The sequence below is a fragment of the Macaca nemestrina genome, chromosome 5 (assembly GCF_043159975.1).
Source record: "Macaca nemestrina isolate mMacNem1 chromosome 5, mMacNem.hap1, whole genome shotgun sequence".
Classification (NCBI taxonomy): domain Eukaryota; kingdom Metazoa; phylum Chordata; class Mammalia; order Primates; family Cercopithecidae; genus Macaca; species Macaca nemestrina.
The window spans coordinates 148964714-148976512 of NC_092129.1; positions in this window are offsets into that span (position 1 = coordinate 148964714).

The window sequence follows — 11799 nt, forward strand, 5'->3', positions numbered from 1 at the left end:
CTCCGGGGCCTGAGGGCAAGAAGGAGCCCACAGGTGCTACCTCCAGCCACGGCTTATAACAAATCGCTTCCACAGGCCCTGAAGTGGATGCAATGTTTTCCCTATTTCCATTTAGAAATGTGCCAAGTCTCCCCCAGCCTGGTCCCCTCCCCAAATCTAAACCCTGCCTGTGCTCCCCAGACCTTAAAGAATATTTAACCACCTGTTAAATGATTTATCCCATTGAGGTTTCAGAGCTCAGGGCATCTCACGGGCCTCCTCGAGAATTAACTAGAGCCATAAATCAAAGCGACGTTTGAGAAATTTCCAGCCGCCTCAGACAGCAGGCAGCGGCTCCAGCCCAGACAGGGGAAATGGCATTTAGATGGGGGAAATGGCATTTAGAATGGAGAGGCAAGAGCACTGGCGGGGAGCAGCCTCCAGACCAGCTCAGACGGGGGTGGAGGGCCAAGGACATTGCTTCAGAGGGCTCTGTGCAGAGGCAGCCACAGATATGTCCTCTCCGTCCCGGTGCATCCAATACAGGCAGCATCTTAACTCCTGGCACGTGCAGAGAGCCCTCCATGGTTGGCAAAGAGCTTTCCCACCTGTTATCTCATCTGATTTCAAAACAGCGCAGGGAGGCAGGTGCTGCGACTGAATACAAGAAGCCCAGTGGTGAGGCTCCAGGCCTCTGCAGGGGGCAGGGGCAGTCTTGACTTGTGGCGCCCCGAGAGTGGACGAGTGTGGCAGGACTCAGGGACCAGACAGTGAGATGGGCTGAGGCACAATGGCAAGAGGGGACCAGGTAGGCTCTGTTCAGATTCTGGGTCTGGGGAAGGAAGGAGGGTAAGAGGGGCTGATGTTGAAGACTAGTTATGTGCTAAATCCAGACCCAAGTGGCAGAGGTGAACCCTCAAATCCCACAAGAACCTAAGGAGGTAAGTAGTTTGTTTTTTGGGTTTTTTGTTTGTTTGTTTGTTTTTTCTGGAGACGGAGTCTCGCTGTGTCACCCAGGCTGGAGTGCAGTGGTGCAATCTCGGCTCACTGCAACCTCCACCTCCTGGGTTCAAACAATTCTCCTGCCTCATCCTCCCAAGTAGCTGAGATTACAGGTGTGCCACCACCATACCTGGCTAATTTTTGTATGTTTGGTAGAGATGATGTTTCACTAAATTGGCCAGGCTGGTCTCAAACCCCTGACCTCAGGTGATCCTCCTGCCTCAGCCTCCCAAAGTGTTGGGATTACAGGTGTGAGCCACCACGCCCAGCCAGAGAGAAGTAGTTTTTTAAGCACCATTTTACAGATGAGCAAACTGAGGTTAACTGACCTGGTCAAGGTCACATAGCCAGCAAGTGTCAGAGCCAAGAATTGAACCTAGATTCATCTGGCTTCAAATTCTGTGCTGTTCTTCTCCGCTCTCAGATCTGCTAAACATAAGAACTAAATTTGACTGGGCACTTGGCAGTGCACCCAGCAGTCCCCTAAGGGCCTTACCTACATTATCTTCTGTAGTCTGTCCAATAACCCCAGGAGGTGGGTTCTCCTATTCTCTCCATTTCACAGATGAAGAAGTTGAGGCCTCAACCCTCAGCTCTAAGGAGCAGTGCTAGGGGCTTGCAGCCAGGCAGGATGACCGCAGAGCCTCTCTGTGCCACCACTCACTCAGGTCCCCTGTGCTTGGAGCCCTGAGCTAGCAGCTACGTGTGAAAAGCTTGGCGGCTGTGCTTTCCAGGCAAGAGGGAGACGGTTGAACCATCAGGCCCTATCTTGGAGGGAGAGAATTCCACACAGAGAGGGGCTCACACCAGATGCTCAAACACCAGGCTAGGGCCAGTAGACAGTGCAGAGCCAGGTGCCTGAGGGGTCCCTAGGAGTTCCATGGGCCCCCAAGGCCAGGGCTGTTGGCAGCAGACCTAGTGGGCCCCAGGTACCCAGCCATGACTGACTCTGAAGCAGAGGGGCTGGGCCATGGCCTGGGCTCATCTCCATTCAGGAGCACCCTGAGGGGAATGTCAGGGCCAGCAGGAGCTCAGCATGACCGTTGGCTCTCTGCAGGGGTGAGGGGTAGCCCTGAACCTGAACCATCCCCTCTCGATTCCTTGACAGCGAAGGCTCTGGTCCCAGAAGTGAGGGCCTCTCCATGAGGCTGGAGGCAGGGTCCAGTGGACAAGAGTCAGGGCCCTCAATATCCTCCTCTTGCCCCCATAACCCTTGACATGTCCTAGAAAAGCCAGCACTGGGCACCCAGATTCTTTCTCCCACATGGCTTTACCCCAAGAGCAGAACAGAAATTCCTTTTCAGTTATTGAGCCCCAGTTTGTAATTGAGAAATCCCCAATTTTTTTTTTTTTTTTTTTTTTTTGAGACATCCCGCTGTCACCCAGACTAGAGTGCAGTGGCATGATCTCGGCTCACTGCAACCTCTGCCTCCTGGATTCAAGCAATTCTCCTGCCTCAGCCTCCCAAGTAGCTGGGACTACAGGCATGCACCACCACACCTAGCTAATTTTTGTATTTTGAGTAAAGACAGGGTTTTACCATGTTGGCCAGGCTGGTCTTGAACTCCTGACCTCAAGTGATCCACCCTCTTTGGCTTCCCAAAGTGCTGGGATTATAGGCATGAGGCACCACGCCCAGCCGAAAAATCCCAAATTTGAGAGGACGCCTGATCAGTATGGTCTCCCAGAGGCCCCGTCCTGTCACTCCATGGCACGGGGGGGGCACGGGAAAGTAGTATTAAACACAAATGCCCCAGCACCTGTAGGGCAAGGCACCCTCTGGCCGAGGTGGCTGCTTTCACCCCAGCTTTGCCCCCATATCTCCCCTCACCCCCTCTGAGCCCCTGAGCCTCAGGGTGCTTCATCTCCACCAGGGATGACCCAAGGCTGGTGCCTCCAGGCAGCTGGGATGAGCCGAGGCCATTCCCACAGGGGTGTGGTTAGGGGTCCGGCAGGCACAGGCCCCGGGACAGGCAGCCAGCTGCTTGCCTCCCAGCAGCAAGCTGGCCAGCCAGGCCCATCCACCCCAGAAAGCAGGACCTGAACTTGCCCCTCCCCATCTGCCCCTTATTGGAACATAAATTCAGCCAAGTTTGCAAGGAGCCCAGTGTCCCCTAGTGTCTGCTCGGGGCACAGCTCAGGCTCCTCAGGCTTGAAGCCACTCGCCTGCTGGGAAAAAGGTGGGAGACACCCCGTGAGTCCCAAACACAATGGTGAGGCAAGACAGAGGGTGTCCTCGACCTTACCTCCCCACCTAAGGGCCTCGGGTTGCCCTCCTACCACCACCCCCATGCCCCAACCTCCCACTCTAGCACCCCCTTCACCCCTCGAATCAGATCCTTCCCATTCTGTGCGTAAGTTTTGCTGGCCCAATCCCAGCTAGTCTCTTGACTCAGAATGTCAGGGCCAGGAGCTCAGGGTCCCATCATCATCACAGATGTGAAGGCTGAGGCGACTGGGCCAATGATGCCAGGGTTGGTGCAGGTATATGGTGAGCACTCTGTTGGCTGACGCTCAGTTGGCGTCTGGTTTACAGCGACCTGATGACGCCCCTGAATCAATTGCTGCAGCTGGGCTCACATGGCTCCCGGTGCTACCACCACTGGCCAGACGGAATCTCTGTGGATTGAGAGAGGCTCATTTCTGCCCCAGAGCCCCTGAAAGTGGGCCTAAGAATGGATACTTGGGACAATGGCCTTCCAGGCAGAGCGAGTCTCCAGGACAAAGACCTTGCGGCCAGAGGGACCCAGGTAGGCCTCTCAGCTGGAGCCGGGTGACTGTGCTGGGCTCCTGGGAGCGGGCTCTGAGAGCCGCCACCCTGAGTGATGATGTCAGAACCCCCATGGAGAAGCAAACAATTCAGGGGCTTCCAGGCAAGAGAGAGGAAGGTCATTCTCACATCACCTGTCATCTGTCCCTGTCAGGAGAAGGGGCAGGTCTAAAGCCTTAAGCAGAAGTGGGGGTAGGCCCCATACCTTGGACTCGGGGCCAGAAAGAAAGTCTGTTTTTCCATGGCTTCCGTCAGCAGAGCCCAGGTCACCTTCCCCCCGCCCCCTGAGAGTGACTTCGTGAGGCTGACAGGCTGTGTGACACAGCTTAGCAGGTGTCTTAGCAAAGTGCACATGTCACTAGCATGCCAGGTGCTGGGAGGGAGGAACAGGCACCTAGCCCAGCTCTCCTCCATCCCCTCAGGGTTCTATGGCTGGAAGCTGCACCAGCAGAGGGGTTAGAGGGGCTAGAACACAGTTACTGGGTAGTGCCGGTCACCCTGGGTCTGGATGCTGCAATGGTCCAATTTAATAGCTCAAACTACCGCAGGAAGGGTCTCCAGAGGTCCTGGGGGGTGCTGGTGGAGCAGAGAGCTGGTAGCAGTGATAGGGGGCGGGGGTCCTCCCTACAGCCTCAAAGGAGACTGGGAGGCAGCTCTGGTTCCCTCTCCCAGCCCCAGGGCTCAGAAGGAGTGGGATAGAGGAAGTGTCTGCGCCAGAATCCCGCCCATGAGGACAAACTTCTATGTTATTTGGGGCACAACTGGAAGGCGCTGATTTTACCTGCAAAGCAGGAGGAACCTAATGCCTGACACCAATATAGACTTTACATATTTCCCAGCTAATAGCTGCTTGTAGCTTATGCTAATTTGGCATCAATTCTCTCTTTGTTATGATTAAAGACCATATCACGGACAGCATTAGCAGTGAGCCTAATGCAGGAACTGCTGGATAGCTTGGCGGCAAGGATTGTTCTACGAGAGCTGCAGGGCAGAGGGATGACCTCACAGATGAGGAGGCTGAGGCTGAGGCAAAGGCTGAGAGTCGCAAAATGTCTGGCCCAGGGTGGGTCAGGGCAGAGCCGGGACCAGAGCTCACACTCCCTACTCCCATTTTCCCTCCTTCCAGCACTGCCACAGCTCAAGTCCTGGCCTTCTACACAGCACCTGCTCATGCAGTCCCCAACCTGGTCCTGACCCCAGTTCTTCACCAAGCAGCTCTCAAAACATATATCCCCACCCTGGCTGAAAGCTTCCTTCAGGTCTTGAATTTTGACAGGAATCCTGGTTCTACCCCAATTCTAGTTGAATTTCAGTCCCTAAACCAAACCCTGACACCAATCTCCCCAGCCCACACCAGTCCCAGCTCTGGCCCTGGGCGTGGAAGTGTCCAGCACCTAACCCTTAGCAAAGCCCTCCCTAGGATGAGGTCTGGGTCCACCACCCCCCTCCCCAGGGCAGGGTCTGAGGGATTAGGTGACATATCTAAGGTCACACAGGAATGAGTAGCAGAGTTGGCTGTGGAGCTCAGGTCCCCCTGACTCTGGAGTCTCCAGGTGGGGGTGGACAGAAGGAAGCCTGGAAGGTGCCGGGAGATGGTGGCCCCTCCACAGGCACTCCTCTGACAGCACATGGCCTCACAGGAGCCCCACAGAGTCTCGAGAGGTGGGCAGCTCAGAGATCGTTCATCTCCATTTTACAGATCAGAAGACTGAGGCCCAAAGGGAAAGGCTAAGGTCAGTGGCAGAGCAGAGCAAGAGACCAAGTCCCCTGACAGTCTACCTAAGGCTATCCCATGGCCCCACCCTGCCTCCTTCCCACTCCATAGGGGCTGAGCAGGCAAGTCAGGTATGGAAGAAAAAATAACGCAGGAAACTGCAAGATCACAGACGACAGAATACTGATTTCCATCCTCATTCCTGGAGAAGTGCCCCAGAATGGCAATGCCAGCTCAGCTGCCTTTAATTGGGAGGCTGCCTGGGCTCCAGAGCAGCCACCGGAGTCCCTGCTTGCCAACAGTGGGGTGTTGATCAAACGGGTTACCGCCCTGCACTCCCGCTTCCCTGCCTGTAAGATGGGACCATGCGGCTCCCCAAGACGTTGCTGAGTGTTGAGATCTGATGATGGATGCACAGTCCCAGCTCAGCACCTGGCTCATTGTAGGAGCTCCCTGACTTTAGTTCCCTCTACCATCTACACCACCCTGTGTCATCTTTCAGCAACACCTCCAGACCCAGCTGACCTCCCAGTACCATCCACTCAGTTCTGGAACTTGGGCTGAGGAGGTGCTTTGTTCATGCAAACAGTGGTGGGGTGTGAAGATTGACACCTTGAGTCCCTAGGAGCAACCTGGAAGACCAGCTGAGAGTATTTAGCCCTGTCCACCTGCCCACCTCTGGAACATTCTGGTGGGACACTCAGGTGTATCTGTAAGGCCCTGGGGCTGTGTGGAAACATCCAAAGCTTGGAGTAGCCTTGAAGGCTGAAGAATGAAGAGTGACCCCAGGGCACAGGACCCAGCAGGGGGGCCAAAGAAGGGGCCCCTGGGGTGATGGGGCCAGTGCTCAGGCCCCAGAAGGAGGAGCAGTAGCAGTCGAGGTTCCCTGGGTAGGCAGAGGGGATCCCACCAGGGAAAGACAAATGGCCAGATGGCAGAGGGAAGACACCGGCTGCGGCCTCCACTGGGAACATTAATTAAGCCTTCAATTAGAGCAGGCCTGCCCCTGTCAGCTCCAAAGGGCACCCAGGGCTCCAGTTGCCCTGCCCAAACCAGGAGTTAATAACTCACCCTGTAATGGACTCAACAGAGAAACAGCCAGGAGCACCCACTCATCCATCCGCCTGCCTACCAGGGCTCTGGACAGGAGGGAGAGGTGGGGACACCTCTTTGGATCCCTTTATTCCCCAGAAGCCACATCACAGGCCAGCTGGAGGTGGGAAAGCACAGCAGTCCCTCTTGTCCCTGGGGACTGGAGTGTTCATGTACTATTCCCAGAAAAGAAGGAAGCAGAATCTCTGCATTTTACGGCAGGGAGGCTCCAAGAAGTTTTATTTACTGTCCGGGACGATTTACTGTGTGTGCTGCTGGGAACAGAGATGGGTAACACCCCAGCTCTGCCCTCCAGGAGTCCATGTTCAGCTTAGGCAGGGCTGGCCAGGGCAGGAAGTAGGAGGGAGAAAATAGACATGAAACTGACCATAACCAGAGCTTTCTATGGCCAGTACTGTCAACAACAGCAGCACCTTCCAGGAGGTATGAGAGGAGAGTCTCAGCTCGGGGGTAAGGGAGAGCCACACAGAGGTGGCCAGTAAACTGAGAGGTCAGGGTCATATAGTCCCACTCCTTGTTTTACAAGTGAACAACCTGAAGCCCAGAGAGAGCAGGTGGCTGGCACAAGGCCACACAGCTATTCAGGGTCAGAGCCAGAATTAGAACCCTGTCAATAGTGGGCCTCTCCATGCTAAAGCAGCAAACTGAGGCCCAGAAAGTTACTTAATTAGGACGTTGAATGGAATCCTCTGTCACCCACCCTGTCCTGAGAAAGACTGGCCCTCCAAGGGTCATTTCACATGGCAAACATTGCCCAAGGGTACACATGCAATCTGTTCTACTGAGAGCGCTCCGGAGAGCAGTGGCTCCCCCAGCCTCCCCTGGGTGCCTGGCTCCTCCTGTCCCTTTCAGCCTGCCCCTTCTGCCTCCCCATCTCCTACCCAGGACCCTCAACCATTCTCCCAGCACCTCGGGCCAAGGCCAACTGGGTGGGCTGCCAAGAATGGTCAAACTCCAACCTTCCCAGAACTGGCCAGGGCTAGGGCTTTCTTTTTTTCTTTTCTTTTTTCTTTTTTTTTTTTTTTTAAAGGGAGTCTCACTCTGTCACCAGGCTGGAGTGCAGTGGCACAATCTCGGCTCACTGCAACCTCCGCAGTGATTCTCCTGCCCCAACCTCGCAAGTAGCTGGGATTATAGGCACCTGGCTAATTTTTTGTATTCTTAGTAGAGATGAAGTTTTGCTATGTTGGCCAGGCTGGTCTCAAACTCCTGACCTCAGGTGATCCGCCCACCTTGGCCTCCCGAAGTGCTGGGATTACAGGTGTGAGCCACCATGCCCGGCCCAGGGCCAGGCTTTTAAAGCATGGTTGTGACACAGCCTGCACCAGAATCACCCAGGGAACTTGTTAAAATGCAGATTCCTAGGTACTGCCCAGGACCTGGTGATTCAGAATCTCTGGGAGTGGGTCATAGGAATCTGCATTTTACAATAAACTCCCTGGGTTTTTTTTTCCCCCCATAAATGATATTAGTGGATACATAAATGTAGAAAAGTGTAGAAGTAAAAAGTGAGTTGCTGCATGCATTTTCACAAACTCCACATCTGTTTAATGTCTACCCAGGTAGAGAAATAGAACATTTACAGGCCCTCACAAACCCCTCATGTCCCTTCCAGTTACCAACCTCTCCAAACAGGGCCACTATCCTGACTCCTGACAGCTCAGTTCTGTTTTGTCTGCTTCTGAATTTCACATGTATAGAATTCTACAGACACCTGTGTCTGCCTTTTTTTTGCTTGACATTATTTGTGAGACTCATTCATACCATTATATGCAGTTGTGGTTTGTTTATTCTCACTGCTGAGTAGCATTCCAGCCTCTGATTGTGCCACAATTTGCATGCATTCTGCTGTTGATGGGCATTGGCTTGTTTCCAGCTTTGGGATATCAAAAGAGGGCTGCCATGAAAATTCGATGACATGTATCTCCGTGGACATTTGTATACATTTCTGATGGAGATATGTCGATCAGCAGAATTGTTGCATCACAGATAGGGTTTGCTTGTGTTCAGGTTTAACAAATACAGCTGAACAATTTTCCAAAATGGCTGTACCAATTTAGACACCCACCTGCAGTGTCTGAGAGTTCCAGTTGATGCACATCCTCGTCAGCACTGGGCGCATCTCTCTTTTCATCTCAGCCATGCTTGTGGGTGTGGAGTGATACCATTTTATGCTTCAACTTGCATTTCCCCGATGACTAATGATGTTGCGCACATTTTCTTATGTTTATTGGCCATTTGGGCATCCTCTTTTGTGAAGTGCCTCTTCAGATCTTTTGCCAACTTTTTAATCAGATTGTCTGTCTTTTTCTTATTGATTTATAGGAGTTCTTTATATATTCTGGGTTCTTGTCCTTTCCTGGCTATGTGTATTGCAAATATTTTCTTCAACTTGGTGTCTTGCCTTTTTACTCTTAATGATGTATTTTGATAAACAAATTTTTTATTTTAATAAAATAATTTTATTAAATATTTTTTATTTTCAATCAAATAATTTTTTTCCTTTTTGAGGTAACACTTTTTGTGTCTTATGTCCAGGTGGTTCTATGCACCTGAAAGTTTGAGGGAGTGGCTGGAGTTCTTCCAGACGGGCGACAGGCCTTGTTAATGCTCATTGCCACTTTCTTCTCAGACAGACACAGAATTCCCTTAATCATATGTGCCACACTTGCTGAGCACTTGTCCTGCTGTGGGGCACTTTACATGTTGTAGCAGACATCCTTGTGGGCATCTATTCAGCCTGAGTCCCAGCTGGAGCCTGTTTACTGAGAACTACTCCTGGACAGATGGGCCGTGGTGTGGCGGTGGCACTGGTACGTGACCCTGGCACACTGGCCACAGCTGATTGGACAGGAACAGACCCTTACCAAGCTGAACTCGTCAGGCTGTCTCTCCTGGGGATCTGGATTTGTCCTGAAGGGTGCTAGACTCAGTTCTGATTGTAGCAAGGAAGAAATGATGAGAACTCAGGAGCCGAGGCTGCCATGAGGGCAGGAGAGGGCACATTTGGCCCCACAGCCCTGGAAGCCTGCAGAGGAAGACAGAGGAAGCGGAAGTGAGACGGGGTGGAGTGTGACACTAAGATACGCTGCACCTCCTGGTTCTTGGCCCTCACAATGCACTCCTGCCTTGGGGGCCCCCAAAGATGACCAATAGCTTTTCAATAAATTCCCCTTTATGTTTAATGTGAATCCTGTCCTTACAACCAAGAGAGTCTTATCTAAGAACGGTTAGCATCTTGAATCTTCAGAGCAATGAATTCTTTCCCTCTTAGAGATAAAGAAGCTGACTTGGGCTCAGGGAATGATTGCATTTAAAAAAAATGAATTTGATTCCCTCGTCTAGCTTTGGACACATTGAGCAAAACATATATGAAACAGGACACTGTTTACTGCAGACCTTTTCAGAGCCTTTGATAGAACGGCACATATGGATCTGCCAAATGCAGAGTCTCTCTAACTTATTTGACTTGTGGGACCTCCTTTTGTAAGAGGCATTGTGTGAGACTCATGTTTTATGGAAATTGCTGTGAGGAACCAAATTTCTACTACTTGCCCCAAGGTGTTCTCTCTGGAAGGAGGTGTCTTGGTCCAATAACTGGAAATGTTCATCTCCCCGGGTACATGACCCCTCAGTGGATATGATGAGGGAAGGGATCTGTTTTCTAAATCTCTTTCCTGAGGGTTTTTCTAACCTGAAGCAACCGCCCTGGGCCTGGGCGCCGCTAGACGAATCAACTATAACTGAATTTCAGAACTTTCCAAGTGGTTGGCAGGCCTCATCATGCCAGGGACTTCAGGCTCCACCAAGCCACTGTCATCCCTGGAGCCTGGTCCTTAACCAGCCTGCCTCTTCCCAGCAGGAATGAGGCCAGGAAGGGACAAAAAAAGAGGAGGGAATCTGGGAAGAAAAGGTGAGGGAGAAAAGGGAAAAACTGAAGAAGGAGAAAGAACCAGAGAGGAAGGAAACAGTGAGGAACAGACAGACCCTCAACAGGGGCGCCAGGAGGGTTTCATGAAGGGACTATTTACCAAAGGTGTACACAGGATTTTGGAAAACCAACAAAGATGGAGCAGGTTGGGTGTGGTGACTCACACCTGTAATCCCAGCACTTTGAGAGGCCAAGGCGGGCAGATCACCTGAGGTCAGGAGTTTGAGGCCAGCCTGGTCAACATGACAAAACCCCATCTCTACTAAAAACACAAAATTAGCTGAATATAGTGGTGCACACCCATAGTCCCAGCTAATGGGGAGACTGAGGCAAGAGAATCCCTCAGGAGGCGGAGGTTGCAATGAGCTGAGATTGTGCCACTGTACTCCAGCCTGGGCTACAAGAGCAAAACTCAAAAGGTTAAAAAAAAAAAAAAGGTAGAGTATGCCTAGGAGCCAGCAGCATGGAGTCATGACCACCCCTAGTCCTGAAGGGCCAGGGAGGGAGTGGACCCGGAGAGAGTGAGTGTATTAGTCTGTTTTCACGCTGCTGATAAAGACATACTCAAGACTGGGTAATTTATAAAGAAAAAGAGGTTGAATGGACTCACAGTTCCACGTGGCCAGGGAGGCCTCAGAATCATGGCAGAAGGTCTTGTCTCACACAGCGGCAGACAAGAGATAATGGGGGCCAAACGCAAGAGGTTTCCCCTTATCAAATCATCAGATCTCATGAGCCCTATTCCCTACCGTGAGAACAGTGTGGGGGAGACCACCCCCACGATTCAAATTATGTCCCACTGGGCCCCTCCCACCGCATGTGGGAGTTATGGAAGCTGTAATTCCAGGCGAGATTTGGGTGGGGACACAGCCAACCCGTATCAGTGGATGTGGAGGAGCCAGCTGAGCAGCAGCTGTCAGGGCCTTCGGTGCTGTCAGCCTAGCAGGCCTGGATCCACCCCATCCATTGTCCCCCTACCCTCTGATCTCCTGCTGGTGCCTCCCACTGGCCAAACCCTGTCAGAGGCCCCTGGTCAGGGAGCAGCTGGTACAGCCACACACTCACACTCGCAGGGTGGAGATGGGCAGGAACAGCTGAGGGGAATGGAGACTGCCCGGCATGGGAGGCTTGGGAGGAGGCTGGGGGAAGCAGAAAGGCAGGGAGGAGAGATGAAAATACAAGTCCTCCAAAGGGAGGGCCTTGAAAGAGGTAAAAGCAGAGAGGAGCCTCCAGGCTGGAGGCAGCTTTTCTCTGCGCCCTCCTAGATGCATGGGCTTGTCACCTCTCCCC